Raw genomic sequence first — 24,124 nt, forward strand, 5'->3', positions numbered from 1 at the left:
TTTTAAATGAAAACCTTAACATTTTCAACAAAACTGGACATGTCTTTTTTTCAACAAAATGGAAATTGACAAAACATTTTCTGTAGAAAAAATATTTTGGTGGAAAATTTTCAAGCACGTCTAATTCTCAGTCACAGGCACTGTGGAAACATGTCAGAACTCAGACGTGTTTAAAAGGAGATGTGCCATCTTTGTTTGTTTTTTCACCGCATCTTCTGTAAATGGCAGACTCTAGCCCTTCCTTATAGTCAGGCTTCTGGTAAGGTCCCCTAGCTCTAAGGGTGTTTCAGGAGATTGGTGAGGAAAAATCTTGTGGTCTCTTTTGTGGGAAGAAATACTTGATATGGTAGCTCAACCTTGTACAGGGAGTATGATAAGGCAGTCCCCTCCTGGGGCATCCTCCAGAAGCAGGCTGTGGCACAATAGGTGCCGGTGCCTCTTTTTCCGCTTTCTTTTTCCCATGAAAGGAACATGGTCTCTCAGTGTCTAATTCCCAGGCCTACATCTGGGCGTAATTTATTCATGTATATTCCAATTCCCACCATACAACATATCAAGATACAGTGATTTTTTTTTCCATTCCCCTCTTAAGGGACATCATTTCCAGGTTACCTAACATTATTCTACATCCAGAGGCTAACGGTTACTGTTCAATCAACATGAGCAGCAGTGATCTTTGTTTGGGTCCTTGGGCTGTCCAACTGAGAGGCTGGACTTTTCAGGCTTAGTGCCTGGGGGTGCCTAGTCCAGCAAATAGGCACTTGTAGGTTCCAGGCCAGGCTCAGGTAGTGTCTTTCACTGAGGCCCCTCTGCTCTGGCTCCCTCATACATCCCTGTAATGGGGTATATAAAACCCACACTAGCATGAAAGGGGTTAAGGAGCTACTTTGGGCTGGAATGGCTCTGCCCCTGTAAATCATGGCAGGACTGGAGAAGGAGTTAAAAGGGAGCAAACTCTTTTCAGATTTGGGCAACCCTGGGAAGAGAACTGACAGTTGAGCCTCTGCAGTCCTGAAGAGAAGACTGACAGCCTGTGGAATCCCTGCTTTTGCAGGAGGATGCAGTACTCCTTAGGAGAAGGGGAGAGAGGACTAATATTTACACTGGAGCCCCAGCACGGTCTGAAGTGGACAGTGATTCTCTGAGGACCCTCCCTGCAGTGGGAAAGGCCCATACCCTGGAGGGAGCTGCTGACAGGTTTTTCTTTTCCTTTCTTTTGTTTTAGCCTGTTTATTGCCTACAGGCTGTTTGTGGTTGTGCCTGGTACCCTGAGAGGGGATGAGTCTACAGAGGCCTCGGTTGGAGGGTTGAACACCAACCTGCTAGAAAGATGCCCTGCAACACCTGCTAGGGTGAGGGATAATTGGACTTGCATGTATGTACTTCCCATGTAGCTAGGGGTTGTGCTCTACCATGGACAGATTTGTGACCATCCCAAGCAGACCTGCACCCAGCTCTATCACCCAGCAGTAGCAGCCTGTTGAAACATACAGCTTTGTCCGCAATTCCTTGGGCTTCTCTCCAGCGCCCTGCTGCCGTGTGGGTCCCATTGCCAAACAGAGCCCAGCCACTCCTTGGTTCAGGACCTTTCCCCTTATCCAGCCAGGTGAAAGGATGTGCAGTAAGGAGGGGACTGATGGGGATTGTAGTCCCCTGCTTTGCTGATCCAGCACACAAGTCTCTCTTTTTTTCAGAACACTCTAAAAAACCCCACCACCTCCGGCTCCTGGCAACCCCACTCAGTGCCCTGGTGCAGAGATTCCATTGATCTGTTGCAGGAGTGGAGTTACAATAAAAGGGGGTGTGGATTTTAAAAGTAAAATGCCAACAAAGGTCAGACTAGATGATCATAATGATCCCTTCTGATCTTAAGTTCTATGATTGAAACCACACAGCTCAAATCTGGGTCAGGAATGAGGGACCTATAAACTAATAGGGACTATTAATGTCCTTTTTGGGGGGAAGATTTTTTTATTTATTTAAAGAAGATTCTGGGAATACCTCTTCTAGAGATTTAGAGCTACATTCTGCAAAATTGGTCAAAGGTAGGCAACAGGTCTTGCCAGACAAGCTAATATTAACAGGGCTTCATTGAATTCTTCATCCTTATTTCTTAAATGAAATAATTATTTATCATTTGTATTACAGTAGTACATAAAGTCCCTAACCTACTGCAGGGCCCCATTGTGCTTGGGACTGTGTGTGTGTATTATCTAGATATATAAATGTGGCAGTCCTTGCACCAAGTGTTTATAATACACATGAAAAAGACAGGAAGTCTGTGACCATGTGGGGTGTGGCACTCACAGCTAGCTAGCTCAGGACACCACCTCAAGGAAGTATTAATTCACTGTGTGGGGTAACAAAGGAATATAAATAGGTTAGCAGGCAAGGCCATTCACTTGTGTTAATAAAGATCAAGACTAGATGTTAATTGTATTTCCCTACATCCTGTTAGATATATACCAGTGTAACCAAATTAACCTCTAGTTGCTAAATCCTTTTAATGTCTTACAACTCTGTAATACCTCTACCTTATGTATGCAACTATATTCAATTGTCATTAGATCCAAAGGCATGTATTTAGCTTTTAGGTGTGAATTTACTTAATGGAGAATAGTTTGGCTATCACATTGCATTTACAAGACTGAAGCCTTAGGGCTGAAGTATTGGATCTTCAAAACAAGTGCCATTGGGACTTTTCACAGACTCCAGTACAGTATCTATTCTTTGTCAGAGGAAAGCACATGCTGTGATGGGTTTTCTGTGAAGACACCTATCAGCTTGCTTTCTGTGCAGGAGAGCTAGAAATACAGATTCATGGGAATGATTCAACATCTCTGATCTACTGAACTCTAAACAGGGGCAGTTTAAACCACTGGACTGAGATCTTTCCCCTCCCCCCACACCCTGCCCTGAAAGATTCATGGAAGGACTTCTGGAGAATTAGCAGACGTTATACCTCTGCTAACAACTGGACTCATATATTGTGATTCAACTGTAAAGTATTACATTTGCTTTGACCTTAGCTCTTAGCTAATACATTTTAGTTTTAGCTACTAAAGAAATTGGCTACCAGTGTTTGTCTTTGGGATGATCTGGAGTATATTTTAGCTAATAAATTTCCTTAGTATAGTTTATAAATTTTATTAGCTAAAATTTCCTTAGTATATTTTGACCTGGGGTAAGTGACTAGTCCTTTGGGAATAAAAGAACGTAATGTGTGGTGAATTTTGGTTTTAATAACTTTTCATCATAAAGTCCTGTTTGTCTGGGTGGTAGTAAGGGGCTGGAATGCTAAGGGGACTTGTCTGTAGTCCAGGGTAAAACTAGTATAGTGGTCTAGGAGTACATTTTTCTTTCTGGTTTGGTGAATTCTAGTGTTTGGGATATCTGCCTTATTTTCTGACAGTCTGTCCTGAGTTCAGCATTCTCTGCTGTGAATCACTCCAGGCACTGTGACAATGGGTATTGAACTTGTTACCAGAAGAAAATAAAAGAGAGATGTTTTAAGGACCCCCCTGCTTTCAAAATCAAGCTCGGTTTCCCCCAAATTAGGGTCTATCACCAATAGCCACAGTAAAAGAAAACTTAAGTACCTTTAAAGGATAAACCAAAACATAGTTGAACAGGGAAGGTAAAACAGATATAAGGCAGGTATGGAACAAATCTAAAACAGGTATAAAACAACTTGATGGTTTTACCAAACACAATTGGGCGTGAAGTCCAGACCCAACTAGGATAAATGGGCTAACAACCAAATAGTCTTAACGTTACAATTAGATGACTATAGTCTGGATGGACTCAGCTCACTTCTGTTTCTCTCGCAGGTAAAGGGAACCAGGACCGGGGAACTCTGAGGGCCATGCCACCAGTGATCAGAAACGGTGATGTCTGGAGCAGATATAAGGCAGGTATGGAACAAATCTAAAACAGGTATAAAACAACTTGATGGTTTTACCAAACACAATTGGGCGTGAAGTCCAGACCCAACTAGGATAAATGGGCTAACAACCAAATAGTCTTAACGTTACAATTAGATGACTATAGTCTGGATGGACTCAGCTCACTTCTGTTTCTCTCGCAGGTAAAGGGAACCAGGACCGGGGAACTCTGAGGGCCATGCCACCAGTGATCAGAAACCGTGATGTCTGGAGCAGGTAACCAGCACCGGATGGATCGCAGGTAGGTGATTGATGTTCTCTCGAATAACCATGCGACCCGAACACGGGAACAGGGGCTGCCTCCTTGGAGGATAGCAATCTGTCACATTACGTCAGTCCCTTTTATCATGTCCCGTGTGACATTATCTGATTAAAATATGACCATATTAACCTTTGGCATGCGGCCCGCTAGGTTTGTTTGCTTACCGTGGCGGGTCGGGCTGATTTGTTTACCTGCCACGTCCGCAGCTTTGGCCAATCGCGGCTCCCACTGGCAGCGGTTTGCTGCTCCAGGCCAATGGTGGCTGTGGGAAGCGGTGGCCAGCACATCCCTCGGCCCGTGCCACTTCCCACAGCTACCATTGGCCTGGAGCAGCGAACCGTGGTCAGTTACCTCCCTAGTGTCCAACCATGTTACTTACAGGGCTTGTACCCTGCCAGAACTCTCCTTCAAGAGCCTATGGTCAGTAACACTGTGCAGTGACACAGAAGTAGTTTCTCCAAAAAGAATTAGGATTTATTTTGCCCAAACAATATGCAGAGCTTAGAGAAGGTCATTTAAAAATAACCAACACCTACCTATATGCATATTGTCTTATCTATGTTTGGCATTCCCCTCAAGCCGCCTACACAGACGTGACTTATGCTTGATGTCAATGTGCTTGATGTCCCCTAAGCATCAAAACTATGAGCAGACACTCAATTTGGTGTTCACCTCTTGTTACTTTCAGATTTTTTTTGACCCATGAGGGTAAGTTCGATAATGGTGTTTTCAGAAGAGGAGAGAGCAAAAAGATGACACAGCGGGAAGCAACCAGATTTCTTCACTGTCTGGACACTTCTCTATGTACTAGGCTCTCTCCTCTTCCTGGACTCTGGAGACAGTATTCTGGAGGGCAAACTCTTCTTGGTATAACAAGGGAAAGCTAGTGTCCTCCCACACAGTGCAAAAACTAGCAGCAGTTTTGCCCTTTATAATTATACTCTTGTTATGTTACAATCATTGTATTAATTGTCCACTCTTATACTATAATGTTTTAATTAAAGATAGGTGAACCAGAAGTAAAAACCACCTGAAATATTTTTTCATTCTCCTTTACTGGGGAGAATTAAGAACAAGCAAAGAAATGGAGGTGGATATTTTGACATATTCCTTTTGACATACGTTTGAAAAGTCTTATTTCCATTCCAGTGCAGAACAAAAATAAATTTCAAAGCCTTCAAAATTGCCACAAAACAGCATTATCTTCCAGCCTGCTCCAACTATATCATTTTGGAACACAAGTTCTGAACCCAGTCACTATTTACTTATGGATTAAAACTTTCTATTTTCTTCTAAAAATGATGTAATTGTTCTTTAAGTGACATGTTAGGCTGTAGTTATGTTATCTGTATGTTTAAAATATTAGCAGACTAATGGCAAGTCCAGGACAATAAGTTAAAATTCTAAGTCAAGCTGACTAGAATGTATATTTTTTCATACTAGTGAATGATGTCCATGATTGTACCCCCTTTCTGTGGTCCTTACTCAGTAGTAATTTCCCTTCTGATTATCATTTAAACATGGTTACTTATCTTATCAAACTATTTTAATTTATTCCCTAGCCCACAAATCATCTTTTTTTGCTCATACAATAGCTCTTTCTACCAATCACTTTTGTGTTCATATCCTGTTTGATTTTAATCATTTTGTCTGTGGTTTCTTTGTCTTCTTTGATTATCTTCCTGGGGTTTCTGAAAGTTGAGGTCAAATTGGAGGAGAAGATGTCTCAAAAACTACGTTGACTAGTGACTTACCTGTTGGCATATGTAGCACACGTCATTAGTTTCTTAAGATAGAACTGGTGCAACTCTTTTTTTTGAGTGGCTTCTTTTTAATAGAGGTCTATCTCTGATCTTTTCTTGCTATGCCCTTGGACCTTTTATTCAGTTCAATTACTTGAAATCAGTAAGAAATAACACTAGGGCACAAATTCTCTGATACAAATAGAAGCCAGTGCTCCAGTTTATACCAGCAGAGAATTTTACCCTAGATATTATGAAAATTTCTATAGAATAGGATTTTCAAGGGAGCTGAATACCCAAATCCCATTAAAATTCAATGGATTTGGGCATCTAACTCCTTTAGGCTCCTTTGAAAATCACAGCTGTAAATAACAGCTATAAAACGTCACTTTTTATAACTCTTAGGGTATAATGTGAGAAAATACCAGTTAATGCTGGTAACGAACCTGTACTTACAGAAAAAAAAATTCTGATTGCCAATTACCATAACATGTGTCTAGGTAGGTAATGTTTTCCCATAGTTTCCCATAGATAAACTACACTGGCCTAGTGAGTGTTATCTCGCTGTAATGGTTGTCCTAATGATTATGTGGTTTAGTACTACTTCACAGCAAAAGGAGTTTTTAGCCCAAGGGGTCAGTAGGTCTGTGCTTTGGATGTAGAAATTCCTGTAGCATTTTTTATATTTTCTTTTTTATAAATTTCCATTATGATTATTGTTAAAGTGACAAGGTGTTCTTCCTTCTGAGTTTTTCTCCTCTTCTGCTTTCATAGTGACTTATGAACACACATAACTGAATTTGTCATGAAGGAAAAATGGCTCTTCTTTTTTATTTTTTAGAACCCTCCATTTCCATATCTGAGAAGGTATAGTTTGTTAATGTTAAAACCTTTGGCACTGGGAATGGAGTTATGGAATCACTGTTTTATTTTGCTGCTGATGGTGTTTAGTGCATCCATTTTGGGTGGATTACTCATCACAATACCCAGCCCAAATAGTAAGACCAGGTGCTGATCTGAATCCTCTCCCACGGCAGTGAAATGGCTCTGTGGCCACTAGCCACTGGAGTAGCGTCTACAGGGCTAATGGACAGCAAATGACTTCAAGATGTGCCTAACCCTAAGCAGGTGATTTGTCCCATTTTTGTTTTCATTTGAAAATGTTCTTAAAAAAACCCCATTTTTCTTTGAAAAAACTTTGACAAAAAGCTTTTTTTTGACAAGCTGTACAAGGCAAAGTTTATACCACATGAGGGACAACTGGAAGTGTCTCTCTCTGAATCCACTTTGAACTCCTCACAGCGGTTGCTTCTTTTTTGTCAAGCCTCTGAAATACTTGTTCGTTCTTCAGAGTTTCAAAAAAATAGCCCTTTCTCCTCTTTTCAAGTTAATTACAGTTAATTGTGATTTGGAAATGTTCAGCTCTATCTATTTCTTCAGATATACAATTACACTTGAGTGCATCCAAGATGCAGTGGTGGTTAACAAAGATTATGATGCCATACTCTTGGTTAACCACAGGAATGGACCAGGGAATATAGTGCCAGGTCTTTCTGTACACCAAACTCAGTTCCTTCGATAGTTCTGGAAAAGAGTTAACATAAAGTTAAGGCCAAGTTAGCCAATATTTAATTACCAACGTAGCTTGAAAACAAAACCTTATTTTAAACACTATTTCTATGAGGTTTAAGGGGCTCCTGCCCTGGGGCTCTCCAACTGGAGGACACTCAGAATGAGGGAGCTTGCACACCTCTATGGTATCATTCCTCTCCCCACCCATACCGACCCAGCAGAGAATTCACATGTAGGTTAATATAGGCAGTATTGATAAAGGCAGAAAATGAAGAATGCCGAGCAAGGGACATAAAAGGCAATAAGAAGAGGTTCTTTAGATACATTAGAAACAAGAGAAAGACAAATGAAAGTGTTGGTCCTCTACATGGGGGGAAGGAGAACCAATAACTCGTAACAGCAAGAAGGCTGAGGTATATAATGCCTATTTTGCTTCAGTCTTCACTAAAAAGGTTAACGCTGACCAGATACTTCACACAATTAGTATTAACAACAAGGTGGAAGGAATGGAAGCCAAAATAAAGAAAGAACAGTTTAAGGAATATTCTGTACGGTGAAATCATCTTTGAAGGGCTGCTCCAGGGCAGCACCAGACAGAGGCATCCCTAGTAGCATAATTCATTGGAGAAAGACATGGAGTACTAGGGATCTGCACTCACTGACCTGCTCTGTTATGAGGCTCTGTCCATCCCTTCAATGCAATATCAAGAATAGCGATAAAGATGTTTCCTCCTTTGCAGAAGCCTGAGAGTGACTCTGGTGGCAGGAAATTAAGATGAATAATTCCAGCCACGAACACAACTGGAGGTACTTGAAGGTAAGTAATGAAAGATTTGCACAAAATTGAAACTATTATTCTTAGCAGGATCCAATAAAGCTCTAATTATGATAGACATTCAATGCTCTTGATTAGAATTCTGCATGGGTAACAGTACAGATAGTGTGCAGTCAGGGAAATGACAGTGATCTGTAGTCCTCCTCCAATTTGGATTTCCAGTGTTTCATACCGATAAGCTTAAACTGAGTTACTAGAATGCATCATAGAACTCAGAACATGAGCTCTAGTAGACATCAAGGTCCAAATTCTGGTTTTAGCTGTAGCAGTTCAACCCTATTTAAGTCAATGGGAGCCGCATCAGGAAACTGAGGAGAGAATTAACCCCTATATGTATAAATTAAGTTAATTATTAGCTACACTTAGGTGTCATGATATAATCCTGTTATTCATGTGAGTGTTCCAAATGACTTCCAGTCCACATTTGCAGTTCCCTATTTACTTCCCAGGTGATTATTTATTGCCAGCCTCGATGACCATGATATGGCATATTAATTGTCTAGACCAGCGTAACACCTTGACAAGCTAGGTCTGCTTTTGAAGGTATAGACCTATAATTCATTCTTAACTTTAATATTACCTGTATTAAAATGGAATTAGTCACAAGTCAGACTAATGCCCATTCAAGTCATTAGGACTACTCATCAGGGCCGCCCGGGGGGGGGGGGGCAAATGGGGCAATTTGCCCCGGGCCCCGAGCTCCGCAGGGGCCCCCAAGAGAAGAGCGGAGGCTCCCGCCTCCGCCCCTCTCCTGGAGCCTCGGCGCATCAAGCGCCGAGTCTCCGGCCGAGCCCCTGAGCCCCGCCCCGATCCGAGCCGCGTGGTGAGGGGGCGGGGCTGGGAGCTCCAACGGGGCCTGAGCCCCGCCCCGCTCAGAGCGGCGTGGGGAGGGGGCGGGGCAGCTGCCTCCGCTCGGCGTGGAGCTCACAGCCCCGCCCCCTCACCACGCGGCTCTGAGAGGGACGGAGCTCAGGCCCCGCCGGAGTCGCGCTCGGGTAAGAGGCCGAGGCCGGGGCCGGCGGGGGGGAAGCGAGACCCGCCGCCGCCACCGCCGCGCAGCCCGGTCTTCGGCGGCGGGGGGCCCCTTCTGTTCCGGGACCCGAAGCCGAAGTGCCCCGAAGGCCCGCGGCGGGGACCCCCCCCCCGCCGAATTACCGCCGAAGACCGGGCTGCGCTTCGGCGGTGGGTCCCGCTTCGGCGGTAATTCGGTGGCGGGGGGCTCCCGCCGCGGGTCTTCGGGGCACTTCGGCGGCGGGTCCGGAACGGAAGGGGCCCCCGCCGCCGAAGACCCCGGGCCCCCGGAATCCTCTGGGCGGCCCTGCTACTCATATGCTCAAAATGAGGCACATGCTTAAGTACCTTGTTGAATTTGGGCCTGATTGAGCTGTAGCTCCATACTGCAGGTTTGGCTACCCATTGCAATAATAATCATACCACCAATAAAATATTATAATGAATTGACACAATATACAAAGTAAATTATAAATGACAGTTAAAAACATATAAACCTGAACAAGAGCTCTGGACGATGAAAGTTTCTTTCCTGAAGAAGAGCTCTGTGTGGCTCGTAAGTTTGTATCTCTCCCCAACAGAAGTTGGTCCAATAAAAGATATTACCTCACCCACCTTGTCTGAGTTAAAAACTTGAGCAAATAATGGCACAGTTCCTCAGCTGGTGTACGTCAGCATGGAGCTATGGCATCTACACCAGCCCAGGACCTGATCCAATACCTTTAATTACTGATGTATTTCCGAATGTAATTTTAAAAAATTACTTAGGGTACAATCCCGCATTCCTTGTACACCCAAAGGTGTCCCCAGGAATTCAGTTTGATCATCATTTGCTATACATACCAGTGGAAATATATACTTTTCCTTTAAAAATCAGATGCATTTTAGCATAGCAATTTGCTCAAATCTAAATGCCAGTTTAAAATAGTCAATGAACCCTTCACCAATGTTTTCTTTTCCCCCTGTATTGTAGCACACTGGGTTTTGCCTTTGATTCAGTGCTATATAGAGTAGCTCTTGGCTAACCATTTTCTGAGAACATTTGTCATATCTATCACTATACACTGTGTGGGTTGCCTGTGGTCTGAATTGGTATTAGGATTTCTTGTCACTTCAGCATCTTGCACTTTTGAGTTGGTCACACACATCAGCTCTTGTTTCACAGTAACCATTTTTACAGCCTCTTTCCTCAGCTAGGTTTCAGAGTGGTAGCTGTGTTAGTCTGTATCAGCAAAAAGAATGAGCTACAAGTACTCCTCATTCTTTTTCCTCAGATAATTTGCTTTATTTAATAAATCTTTTATATTACACCTCATTTTGCCCACCGTATAAACAACCTAACTGCCTTAATAGAAAACTAGACACTCTGCCTGATCAATATCAAATGACAAAGGGTTTGACCCTGCAAAGTCCTGAGCACTCTGAAGTGCATTGAGTAGCCCCACTGAAATCATGTACATCAAGTTAAACACATGCTCCAACTTTGTAGATGGGGACCAGAGTGCTTAGCACCTTGCAAGATCAAGTCCAACATGCATTAATTTGCATGCTGCCCTTTGTCCATCCATTGACGATCTAAAGGAAATAATGAGCCCTCGATCTGATATCATTTTCAGTCATGGAGCCCCCATTAAAGACAGGGGCAGAATTTTGCCAACTGCCTTCACAAGTTCTTGTATCAAGCATAGTGGGTATACATGTGTAATAATATCAGGCTATATTAATTCATTGAATGGAGACACATTAGTGGCGGGGGAAGGGGAAATGCAACTTATTAGGTTCACTTGAACCAAGAGGTACCAAGAGCTATAGGCCAGAATTTTCAAGTCCGTTTGTCTAAAGTTTGACATCTAAATCTATATTTAGTCACCTAAATAAAAGTGGCCTGACTTTCCGAAGTGGTGAGGACTCATAAAACCCATATCAGTAATCAACTCTTAAAAATCAGGCTGCTTTATTTAAGTACTAAATTACAGATTTAGGTGCCTAATTCCAAGAATTCAGGTTGGAAACTGTTGGCATTTGGCCCTACTCCTCTAACTTGAACCTTGTCCTTAAATGGTACAGCATCTTCTGAATATGACAGCAGTACAGTCATATTCAGAAGAAAAACTTTTGTATTCACTAGCTTTGCTGCCATGACATTTCAAATCCATTTTCTTAGTTGACCATGTCTTACAGGTTTGACAGCACCAAGGTACTGTCCCTGCCTGCAGGTATATGGGATCTTGGGGAGCAATTACCACATGGGTGGGGTGCAAATTAATTTCTTTATTAAAGGAAAAAGGGAGTGGTGAGAATTTAACAATGAAATACGATGGGATGGGGTGTATAGGGTGTTTACAATAGACAATGATGGTGGGGGGGTTTCTTATTGAACAGTGTAGGGAGTTCTAACAGTGGGGTACAGTAAATGGGGTTTAGCACAATGGGATACAGTACAGTTAATAAGCAACTCAACTTTATATAGGAACAGCTCTAGATACAATGTGGAATGTAAAACATACCAAAAGGAAATGCAAAATAAAATAGTAGCTTCTATATAGAATGGTTAACAATCTTAGATAGAATGTATTAAGTGGTAGGTGGCCTTATACACAATGTAACACAATAGTATTAATGCAAATACAAAGTATATCAGAAAGGTGGAAGTAATATGTGAATCACAGTGCAATAATACAATATGGATGATAAGTGAAATTATGCAGTGTAGACTTAATTTGTGAGGCTGTGATAGCAAGAGTGTACCCAAAGGCTGGGTCAAGAAACAGGAGGCGGGCGGGGGAATGATAGTGGCAACTGATGAGAGATGCAGCTGCAAGCAGCGAGAGACTCTGAAGCCCTGCGAGGTAAGGACAACAGAGCAGTGTGTGTGTGTGTGTGTGGGGGGGGGGGGGTTGGGAAGTTCAGATGGTGATGCAGACGTGGGGGAGAAAGCAGCAAGGAGTTTGGGAAATTCAGAGGGTGATGCAGATGCAGGGGAAAAAAGCAGCAAGGGATTTGGGAAGTTCAGAGGTTGATGCAGACACAGGGGAAAAAAGCAGCAAGGGGTTTGGGAAGTTCAGAGGTGATGCAGACACAGGGGAAAAAAGCAGCAAGGGGTTTGGGAAGTTCAGAGGGGGAGATTGGAACAGCAAGAACCTTATCTATCCTCTAACTTAATCAAACTTATATAAAATGACAAGCAGCTTCTACAAAGTAACTAAACAGGTACAGAATACAATCAGGCAATGACTTTTTAAATCTATCCTAACCAATGACTAGGCAAAACAACAAATATCACAATTCTAAGCAAACTGCAACAAGCAGCTATATGGAGCAACAAAACAACGAACTATAGCAAGGCAGGTGAGACTTACAAGCTTTACAATCTTAACAAACTATGACTTATTAAACTAAAGAAACAAAACCTATGGTGCACCTTATGCTATGGGGAAGTTACAGAGGGCAGAGTGGTATGTGCCCCAGAATACAGCTCCCAAGGCAGCCCCCAAGGAAGCCAAGGGAGGTGGCTGCAGCAGTGGATACAGCTGAAAACCATGAGTCCAGGGCAAAGCCCACAGGAGCAGAGCTTAGCAGCAGCACCAACTTACTTTTAGTGGCAGAGTGCCACGGGGTTTAAGAGAGAGGTTTTAAAACACAGACCAAGGTTTAGCTTGAGTCTGTGTGCTGGGGAGACAGAGCCAGCAGCTAAAATAATAAAAATAAAAGTAAAGAAAGTTTCACAGAGGGATTCTTACCATCCCCCAAGGCAGCAGCAGAGGCAGAAACAGCAAGCACATCAGAAGGCTCGGTACAGTCTTGATAATCAGGAGATCTCTCAGGCAGCAATTCGTTCTTCGGGGGGGGGGTTCAAAAACAGGGGTACACTCAAAAATAAAACGAGAGCGGAGAAAGGACCCTCAGAACCCCTGGTTGATCAGACCCGGCAGCAATGCAAGAACCTTTCTGAAGTCTGTTCAAAAAATGTCTGTTTTTAAAGGCAAACCCTGGCAGCTTCCCGCCAGTAACTCTCATTGGCTCCCCCTCTTACAGGGAGGAGGGAGGCAGAGAAAAACTGCAGGCAGCCACAGAGGCATGTTTGGACTAGCCCTGAGCCCAGAGGTATGACTCATGCCCAGGATCCTAAAAACACAATAGGTCTTGCAGTTCTGGACAGTGGCCACCCTACACCAAGCCCAGGTTTTAAAAAGGTGATAACAGGACTAACCCTTTGAACAGGGCAGTGGTCCCACTTAGCATAAGTGGCCATCCCTTTGAGAAGGGCAATGGCTTTTGTTAAACAATTTACGGGGCCCTCCCTTTGAGAAGGGCAGAGGCCCTGGTAAACAACTTAACAGCCAGGGAGGGGCGGCCACAGAGGAGAACAAGAACAAAATGGAGTAAGGGGGCAGCTTTAAGAAACAAAATGGAGCTGTAACAGACAGGTACATTTGAATCTGCTTTTGCTGGGGAAGCTCTTCAAAGCTGTTGGCTAGACCTGTTTGTGTGTTGGAAAGAATATCACAAGCTAATCTGCTGTATTAAAAGCTTAACCAAAATCTTTACTTTTCTACAGTCTTCAAGATTCAATCCAAATGTCCACACAGCTGAATTATTTTCTTTTTCCAATTTCTATTCTGTTCAGGTTCTTATACCACCATGAGCACAGTAATATCTGAGTGACTTTCAACAGTGCTGTATGCCACATAACTAACATCTGTCACATATGATTTGTTCTCTCTCTCTCTCTCTCTCTCTCATCCTTTCCCCAGGAATAGACACCCTTTTTCTTGATTGATAATAGATATTTGATAAAACCTGTCTGCCTGCCTGTTTTAGTTGTGGTCTTACATTATAATGCATTAAGTTGTATGCTGAAGAAGTATGAAATAACTAAAAGTAGTTTGATTCAAAATACATGCCACTGTGCATTCTGACACAATACACAGTGGTAAACACTGAGAACTTGAGTCTCCAGTCTTTCTGACATTGAGTAGTGTGACAGGTATGGCAATTTCCTTCCCTGTTCTAGACAAACCTTATTGAATTAAATCAAATCTCTTTGAATTAAATGTAATGTCTTTGGAGTCCATTGTATTAAACAAATGATTTATGCATCCTTGTGGGTCAGGGATTTATGTATTTCCATGAAGAAGGGTAGCTAGAGTTCCTCCAGGAATTGAGACCACTGGGGGTTGTTCAGGTAAATTCACTCATAAGAGCGGCCATTCTGGGCCAGACCAATGGTCCATCTCACCCAGTATCCTGTCTCCTGATGGAGAAGATACCAGATGCTTCAGAGGGAATGAACAGAACATGGTAATTTTGAATGATAGCTCCCCTGTCATCAAGTTCCAGCTTCTGGAGGTTTAGGGACACCTGGGGCATGGGTCTGCATCCCTGACCAGTTTGGCTAATCTCCATTGATGGACCTATCCTTCATGATTTTACAGACCTCTATTATGTTCTCCCTTAGTCATCTCTTTTCCAAGCTGAACAGTCCCAGTCTTTTTTTTTTTTTTTTTGGTGTGTCTCTCTCCTTGTATGGAATCTGTTCCATATCCTTAATCATTTTTGTTGCTCTTCTCTGTTGTAACACCTCCATAATAGCACCACTACCTGGAAACGCTTGCATATATTAGTTCAGATTGGATTCTCCAGAGACCGAGGCAAAGAAAGGATTTTCAGATAAATAGCACAAGTTAAGCTGACTAAGGGCCGTCTTTCCAATACAACAAATGGACAGAACCTTGTGTCCAAGAGGAAGCCCCAATCCTTCCTGGGAAAGGTTGGAAGGACTTGGCCTAGTCTGTGCTGTTCTGAGCTGAAGCTGTGATGAACTTGCAACCACAGGAAAAACCCAATTGTTGGGCTTGAAGGACGAATCACCCATCTGGAGTTGGGATGATTTCTAGTAAGCTTATTAAAATGTATGTACATTCTTTTATTGTTTTAATATGTTTTTAACTTAAGAATGAAGGTGCTTGCTTAGCAAGAACTGTGTGGTAGATTAACAGATGGATAAAACTATGGACAAAAAAACCATATCACATAAGGGTGAATACTTTTCACATATCATGCTTTCACCCCATATCTGACCTCTCAGTCCTTGTCCTCAAAGGAAAACTGTATAATGGTCCCTTCTGGTTTTAGAATCTGTGAATCTTCAAAAGATGAGCCTGGCACTGAAGTTCATAACTTTGCTGCACACTAAAAAACATGGACTTGACTTAGATAGACTGGTTTTATGGCTCATTACAACAATTTGTAACACACCCTACTGCCCGCTAATCCTTTATGGCTCATGTCATTCTAAGAGGTCTGTTATAGTATGTGTGAACTCCTTATGCTTAACCAGGGAATGCTCTAGGAATTTGGCCGCCCCAAGCACGGCGGCATGCTGCAGGGGGCGCGCTGCCGGTCGCCGGTCCCGCGGCTCCGGGGGACCTCTTGCAGACGTGCCTGCGGAGGGTCCGCTGGTCCCGCGGCTCCGGTGGACCTCCCGCAGGCATGACTGTGCTTAACATCTGTCCCACCTTGTATTTCACTTAGACACTCTAGTTACCTTCTCCTGACCTGAAGCGCTCTCTGTAGCTTAAAAGCTTGTCATTTCCACCAACAGAAGTGGTCCAATAAATATATATTACCTCACCTACCCTGAATATTTATTGCCTCTTAAACCTTAATTAATATTTTTATTAAGTTGAAATTTCCATATCAACATCACAATGCACAAAGAAAAATGAAAAATGAAAATTATAAACTTAAAATTGCCATCTGTGGCATGCAACATAATATTAATATACATATGTTTGACATTATGGGGATCACCCATATCCATAAGGGGTTGTGTCTCCACCAGTCTTGTATCTGTGGGTATCTTAATGCTATGCTGCTATGGTTCAGAACTCTGACACCAGTAGCCAGCTTACTAGCATAAGGTTTCACCCAGGCTTTCACCTGCCTGGTTACTCCTTGCAGGGTGACCCAATATCACCTCTCGTCCAGAGTTTCCCCTAATCCATCCCCCAAGTTAATCACCCCCATAAGAAATGAAACCTGCCCTAATTATCTGTTCACTTTAGCACACACCCTCCACACAGTTTGCATGTCAAAGATCTGCTTGGGTGAAAAAAAATAAAAACTTTAATAGAAAAATCATAATTTCAAAGATGAAATAGTGAGGGAAAGGAAATGTGTACAACTTACATAGAAAGCAAATATCAAGATGTAATTCAGGCTTTACACATCTATATTAGCTAATTTCCCTTCTCTAATACAAGTTTCTATTGCTTCTGAACTGTTTCCCAGCATGCCCTCTGTCCTAGAGGGGGATCCTGTGTTTCAATGACAGTACATGCCTCTCTCTCTGTGGCATAATTACTCGTGGTTATTTAGAGTGGGGAAAACTCTCCTTTCTCAGTTTTCAAACACTGGGTTTTTTTTCCACTGTCTTTCCATTAACTTTAATGGTTCACAATTGGGTCTTTCTGGCTGTCAGTGGATGGGTATTTGAAGCTGGTTGCATGTAAACTACTAGCCTGTGAGGTGCCCCTCCCTGTCTGATAACTTGACCCCCTGCTGTGCTGTGGTGCTGAAGTTGCACCACAGTTACAATTAGAATTTTCTATACACATGTAGATGCATTCATAAACATAACCTATGTATATATCTCCTAATGTCCATCAAGTTCAGAACTTTGCAAGCATTCATAAAAGACCTTACCTGACATATATTTATAATCCTATATCTGGGGTAGGGATAGCTCAGTGGTTTGAGCATTAGCCTGCTAAGCCCAGGCTTGTGAGTTCAAGCCTTGACTTGAGGAGGCCACTTAGAGGTCTGTGGTAAACTCAGTACTTGGTCCTGCTAGTGAAGGCAGGGGGCTGGACCTTTCAGGTTCCCTTCCACTTCTATGAGGTGTGTGTGTCTATATATATATAGACACACACAAGCAGTTGATTCAATTACTTATTCTTTGGGGTTCAGACCCTCTGTTCTTCCCTTGGAATGTCTGGGCCCTAACTGTTAAAAACAGTTTTTTGCATATTGTAACAATTTTAATATTAAACCATAACATCAGATAAACCAATACTTGGCAACTAACTGGGCAACAATGTAGACAAGGCAGGGAAGGGTAGTGTGAAGCAGGGAGAAGAAGAAGGAGGCTGGGGCAGAGTCAAGAGATGGGAGGAAGAGGAAGTGGGAAGGAAGTCTGGGACAGCCACCAGGCCCTTGGGATTCCTTACAAATGTTTCTAAAAATGAAACCTCAGATTTCTTCAAAATTGTACAGTTGATCCCTGTGGTTGAAAGTGACCCTTTCTTTTGTCACTAGGTCAGAGGGTTCAGGGTACCATTGTTCTGTTCTGTGCATTGGTTTACCTTTCCACCATGGTAAAAACATTTGCTTTGTGACCATGGCTGCTCTCAGAAACCCTGAACGCTGTGCTGATGAGAGGCCCAAATTTATGGGTAAATATCCTAATTTGTAGTTCTCGACCAGTGTTTGACTATTCAAGCCCCAAACCATTTTAATTCTTTGTCAACTTCTTTCCATATGTTTAACTATAGGTTATACCCACAATTTGAGTGGAAGTTTGCCCTTATTTTTAAGACAGCACTAGCATGTATCTGAAGGAACAGCTTTAATTGTAAGCAGTCAGTGAGGTGTCCAGTACAGTCTAAATACATTTTTTTGTTGTTACACCTAAATTTATGGAAGTATGTTTTGCATTACATAATATAATTCATTACCGTGGAGCCTTTAAGGAATGCTGCAGATCTTAATCACAGGATTTAATAATATCTTCAAGACTCGGAGTCCTTTTTCATCAAAAAGGCAGAGATGGATGACATGAGTCTAGGGCAGGGGTAGGCAACCTATGGCACGCGTGCCGAAGGCGGCACACAAACTGATTTTCAGTGGCACTCACACTGCCCAGGTCCTGGCCACCGGTCCGGGGGGCTCTGCATTTTAATTTAATTTTAAATGAAGCTTCTTAAACATTTTAAAAACCTTATTTACTGTACATACTACAATAGTTTAGTTATATATTATAGACTTATAGAAAGAGACCTTCTAAAAAAGTTTAAATGTATTACCGGCATGCAAAACCTTAAATTAGAGTGAATAAATGAAGACTTGGCACACCACTTCTGAAAGGTTGCTGACCCCTGGTCTAGGGAGTTTGTGGAGCTGTAAAATTGACAAGAATTTTAGCCAACAGCTGATGTAAGTAACACAGTGTTTACACAGACACTGCGTCACTCTACCTACACCAACATAAGCCCTATGTCTCTCGTGGAGGTGGAGTTATTATGATGGTATTATAGGGCACTTATATCTGCGGGAGCAATGCTGTAGTGTGTACACTGACATAGTTAGGTAGATATAAGCTGCCTTACGTCGACCTAACTCTGGAGTGTAGACCAAGCCTAAGTTAGAAGGCTGAAGAGCCTCATTAAAGTCATCTGTAGTTATGATGGGGATATATGTATCTCTGTGACCTCAGGAAAGAAAATATGATGAGTCTCAGGCTTATCCATATTGAATCCATATATGTTAGTGTAGTGGGGCGGCTGCCCCACTCCTGGAGAACAGGGGTTAAAAGCAGCCAAGCTAGGCTGATTGGGGAAGCAGCCACAGCTCTGACTAGCTCAGTCAGGGCCCAGCTGGCCTTATAAGAGGGTTGGGGGCCAGAAGCTGGAGGAGCCTGATAGCAAGGTACCTGAACTGGAGCAGTGCTGGGGAATAGGGCAAGGGAGCTGGGGAGCACCAGCCTGGTAAACTCCCAGGCTGCAGGCCTTGATGAAGGCCTACAAAGGGGCTACAGAGGTGCAACCTGGGGATAGGCAAAGGCAGCAGATCCTAACCCCTTGCCGATGAAGAGTGGCCGTTATAGACTGCAGTTTCCCCCAGTGAAACGGGGCTAGATGACGACTGGCAGTAGTCACTGAGGCAAGGTGGGTTTAGAGGGTTGGGGGTTCCCCTGGGAGGGGAGACTCAGTGTGGGGGGGTACTGTGGTGGGCAGAATCCTGACAAAAGGAGCACCGGGGTCCAGGAGGGATATGGGGGCCTGAGGCAGGCAAGACACCTGCTGGCAGAGGGCACTCCAAAGGCTGGAAAGAGCTAATTCCCAAGATGACCAGCAGGAGGTGCTGCGCCAGTGAATCATGGTATCGCTACAGTTAGCCAGGATCATTTCAGACTGATTTACAGTGGTTCTGAGTATGAGAAATCTACCCAAGTATCAAAGATAACAGCAATAACATTTTCTGTTAGTTTTCTGTGGAACAGCACATAACCTCCTCTAGATTTTGAGGTGTGGCAGCAGACAGAGCTCTACCAACCCAGTCCTGTTCCAACTTGTGAGACTCTTGTACAGTTAAATGAGTTTACTATATTAATGCTATGGTGACAATGGCCTTTTTCGACCAGGCTTAAACTTTCTTACATAGAACCACATGGGGAGAATATAGGGACACCCAGACACCTAACATAGTTAGTTTGATTACCTGGCAGAGAGCACAACAGCCAGACCTCCAAGGAGCTGGGAACTGGTGGAAAGTGAGATGGGGAACTGCTGGGGATGTTCCCCTCCTCATCTGTTGGGATCACATGGTGCCAGTAGGACCAACACAGTTGTTGCATTATGAAGGTCAGGAGAAAGGAAGGGGAGAAAAACAGGTTTGGTGAGAGACGATGGTGGAGGGAGAATGGACACAAAAGGGAACCAGATATAATTTATGTTGTTCTTTTCTTTCTGATAAGTTTGAAGTATAAAGTAAACATTTATGTGCTTGAACCAGTGCTATCCATTACTAGACACTGAGCAGAACACTAAGGGCTTGGCTACACTTGAAATGCCAAAGCGCTGCCGCGGGAGCGCTTCCGTGGCAGCGCTTTGAAGTGCAAGTGTGGTCACGGCACCAGCGCTGGGAGAGAGCTCTCCCAGCGCTGCACGTACTCCACCTCCCCAAGGAGATTAGCTTACAGTGCTGGGAGCTGTGCTCCCAGCGCTGGGGCACTGTTTACACTGGCGCTTTTCAGTGCTGTAGCTTGCTGTGCTCAGGGGGGTGTTTTTTCACACCCCTGAGCGAGAAAGTTGCAGCACTGTAAAGTGCTAGTATAGCCAAGGCCTCACTAAATGTGTGCGTGTGTGTATATATGTAACAATTATTTTCTGGGGGGTAGGCAGCACGTCATTGCTTTCCCAGGTACTTTCAGTATCCAAATCCTTAAATGGGTACAAACAATATTATAAATGGCAACCCCACATGAGAAACATCCCCAACAAAGAGGGCATCGAATGTTTGCAGTTTATATTCCATGAAGTAGCACGCATCCTTCAGGTAGTTCTGTGAGTCTCTGAGATTGTGTAGAATGCATGGTCGCAGCAAGCTTCTGGATCAGGGATCTTCTTTGTCTTATGATTACATGTATATCTTTTAATATCAGAGTTCCTACACAGGGGGGAATTTTCTGCTGGAGTTTCCTTTCCTTTCAAACCATTTTCAAATAATGAATCCACAAACTATTACCCTAATCTTAAGTGCATCCAGGTAAAGCAACATCCCCAGATGCATAGTTTGCATCCTGAACATATCTGAAGGTTGAATTATGTGTGGCCTTGCAGAAAGATAAGTAGGTAAGGAAGAGCAATTGTGGTTAGCTATCCTTATTGCTGTCTCTAGGTCCATGCTGCAGGAATCCACAAATGATGGAATGGCACAGTCTAAGTCAGAAGGGATCTTCTTCTGTTCTCAGGGTTCCCAACAATACACAATTGGCTCTGACTCTCAGCTGGTCACTGTAGTCTGTATGTGATTTTGACTTAGGCCTATTCTACACTAAGGGGGGGGGATCGAACTAGGGTACGCAAGTGAACTCGAAGTACCCTATTTCGACTGACTTACCTATCCAGACGCAGCGGGGTCGAACTCCGCGGCTCCAAGGTTGACTCCGCCACCGCCGTTCGCGGTGGTGGAGTTCCGGAGTCGACCGGAGCGCGCGGGGAGTTCGAACTATCGCGTCTTGATTAGACGCGATAGTTCGAACGCCGAGAAGTTGAACTCACCGCGTCGACCCAGACGGTGAGTATAGACCTACCCTTAGGGAGGGAAAAGGGTGGTCACCCAGTGGTGGATGCAGGAGGAGGATGGTGGATTGCCCCAGAGAAGTTGGGAGCTCACTGTGTCATGTTCCATGGCCCACAAGTGAATACAAAAATTGTATCTTAAACCCTAATAATAATTTATTTCCTCAGCTAGTGTACATTTGTGCAATATTAGGACAATGATTAAAACTAAAATATATAGTCTGAGTGCCACTACACCACATGTAGCTTGATTAAATTTTGAATATTCAGAACAAAGCTATTTCAGTTGTACATTGTACAGCTTCTGGTTGTGCACAGAGCTCCTCTGGAAACATTCAGATTTGCTACTTTGTATGCCTCTTCATGAAACTTCACCCAATTCTGATGGGAAATCATTGGGAATGTGCTATTTAGATTGCTGTTGGTGTTGACTGCATTGTTTTGCTCTGAAAAGCCTCCCAAGCCCATGGTGGTGTTCTTTCTTTTAGCAAAGAGTCCTGTGGCACCTTATAGACTAACAGACATTTTAGAGCATGAGCTTTTGTGGGTCAATACCCACTTCGTCGGATGCATCCAACGAAGTGGGTATTCACCCATGAAAGCTCATGCTTCAAAACGTCTGTTAGTCTATAAGGTGCCACAGGACTCTTTGCTGCTTTTGCAGATCCAGACTAACACGGCTACCCCTCTGATTCTTTCTTTTAGTGATTCTGATAGATGCCGATCGACAGCGCAGGAAAACAAAGACACTACTGCTCTACACAGCCTGGCCCAGTACAACACTTACTTTATTAGTCCATCAGGGTGACAACCCAGTGTTGAAGGGAACTGCTTCTAATGGTGAGAACACTTCAGTCTCTGTAATCATTCATCCTTGCCCTTCCTGCTGAGACCACCCCCAAGGATGCCAGTTATGTTTTTGATTGTTTTGTGAATACTTGTCCCCAGGGAACTGGACAGAGACCACCAAGCCATTTCACACAGACAGACCCTCCACTCCCTCCCACCAACACCTGTAAGATGATGGCAACTTTCAGACTCCATTGAGCTGGGCTGGATTTGGCTGGATGACTTGAGGTCTTGATGCAGCAAAGCCATTAACCACATTATCACACGCTGTCACTGGGACTATCGGCATACTTACAATTCAGTGTGTATGTAAGTGCTTTTGCTGAATGGGGGCTATAGTGGGGAACTGCTCCACATCTCCTCCCATTACCAACTCCTGAACTCTCCAGTTCCCTGCTTAAAAGCACCCAATAACCTGTCACCTACTGCTTGGCAATAACTTAGTCTGGACAATGACATCACTGTTTGCATCATAATGAATATAACCTCCTGTAAGTCATGTGCTATAAAGATCCAGAGTGTTGCTATCTACTTCAGTGGGAATAGGATCAGGTCCATAATGCCTTTGAGTGCATACTGCACAACAAGTCTAATAAGAGCTTGATTTTCATTTTTGTCAGCTGAGCATCTTGGAACCTTTCAGGCAGAACATTCTAATTTAACTATCAAAGTTTTTCTCTAAAGCTATTACCATAACTTTCAATAAAACAAAGTATTTGCAGTGCAGAGTTATACAGTAGCTGCAGGATATTATTAATAGATCCTAACAGAAGGAGCTGTGTTTTAATTGCAGTGTTTTGTACATATTTAGAAAGCAAATTATTTGGAGGCAGAGCTATAGTCAATACCTGCAGTGCTGCTAATGAAATTATAAATAAATGTCTTCTTCAAGGAGGTATTCTGAAATTATAAAGTCTTCTTGGAGAAATTACACCAAAATAATTTATCACTGGTGGGAAATACCCATATAACCCATTGGTGAGTGTGCATGACAGGTCCCATTCTGTGCCAGTTCCCAGAGGATATGAGCTGTTACAGCCCCCAGGTAAGGGGGTTTGCCTCTTTAGCTCAAGCTGTAGCAGCTCATGCTTTTTAACTCTGAAGGTCCCTGATTCAATTCACAGTGTGTTGGCCAAGAAGGTGGTTGTCTCACATACATCTCTCACCCTCCCCACCATGTTTCAGTGTGACTATTGTAACAAAAGTAATTACATTGCCTGTTACAATTTACCCCTGCAGACATGGCCAGATTCTTTCTTCAGATCCATATATTCCCTCTTCAAAGTTATTTCAGCTGGAAGTAATACCAAATTTCCTACCGGACCTAAGGCTTCATTTTTCAGAGTAATTTAAAATTTAATAGGGTTGTAATTATTTTTTTCACCATATAATAAGGCTAGTTTCACTGCTTGTGTCAGTAGACTGGAATAGTTTAGATAAATCCAGAAGCTCTGTGTGGTTAAAGAAAATAAATAAAAATTTAAAAATTGTATTCCTTTATTAATTTTTATTATAGAAATTTCCACTAAATAGTAAATAAAGGAATAAACATTTACTCTGCACTTTTGAGCAACTGAAAATTAGAACAATGGGGCCTGGGAAAAAGCATTTTTCCTATTTTAATAATTTCCCAGCGCAGAGGTTCTCAAACTTCATTGCACTCTGACCCCCTTCTGACAACAAAAATTACTGCACAACCCCAGGACAGGAAACGAAGCCTGAGCCCCACCGCCGTGGGCAGCAGAAGGAGAAGCAAAACTGAAGCCCAAAGCCTTCAGACCCAGGCAGGAGGCCTGTAATCTGCCAGGTCTAAGCCAGTCCTGGCA

At 43.2% G+C, this 24,124-nt stretch overlaps 1 long non-coding RNA gene across 1 annotated transcript; it reads left to right on the forward strand.

Annotated features, from left to right (window-relative positions):
- The first annotated feature begins 4,092 nt into the window (after positions 1-4,092).
- Positions 4,093-23,195, forward strand: LOC123365702. The gene is made up of 4 exons (XR_006577703.1): positions 4,093-4,185; positions 8,261-8,337; positions 22,155-22,289; positions 22,398-23,195. It is a non-coding gene; the product is annotated as an uncharacterized LOC123365702 (long non-coding RNA).
- The last annotated feature ends 929 nt before the right edge of the window (positions 23,196-24,124 follow it).

Source organism: Mauremys mutica, chromosome 3 (genome assembly GCF_020497125.1).
Source record: "Mauremys mutica isolate MM-2020 ecotype Southern chromosome 3, ASM2049712v1, whole genome shotgun sequence".
Classification (NCBI taxonomy): domain Eukaryota; kingdom Metazoa; phylum Chordata; order Testudines; family Geoemydidae; genus Mauremys; species Mauremys mutica.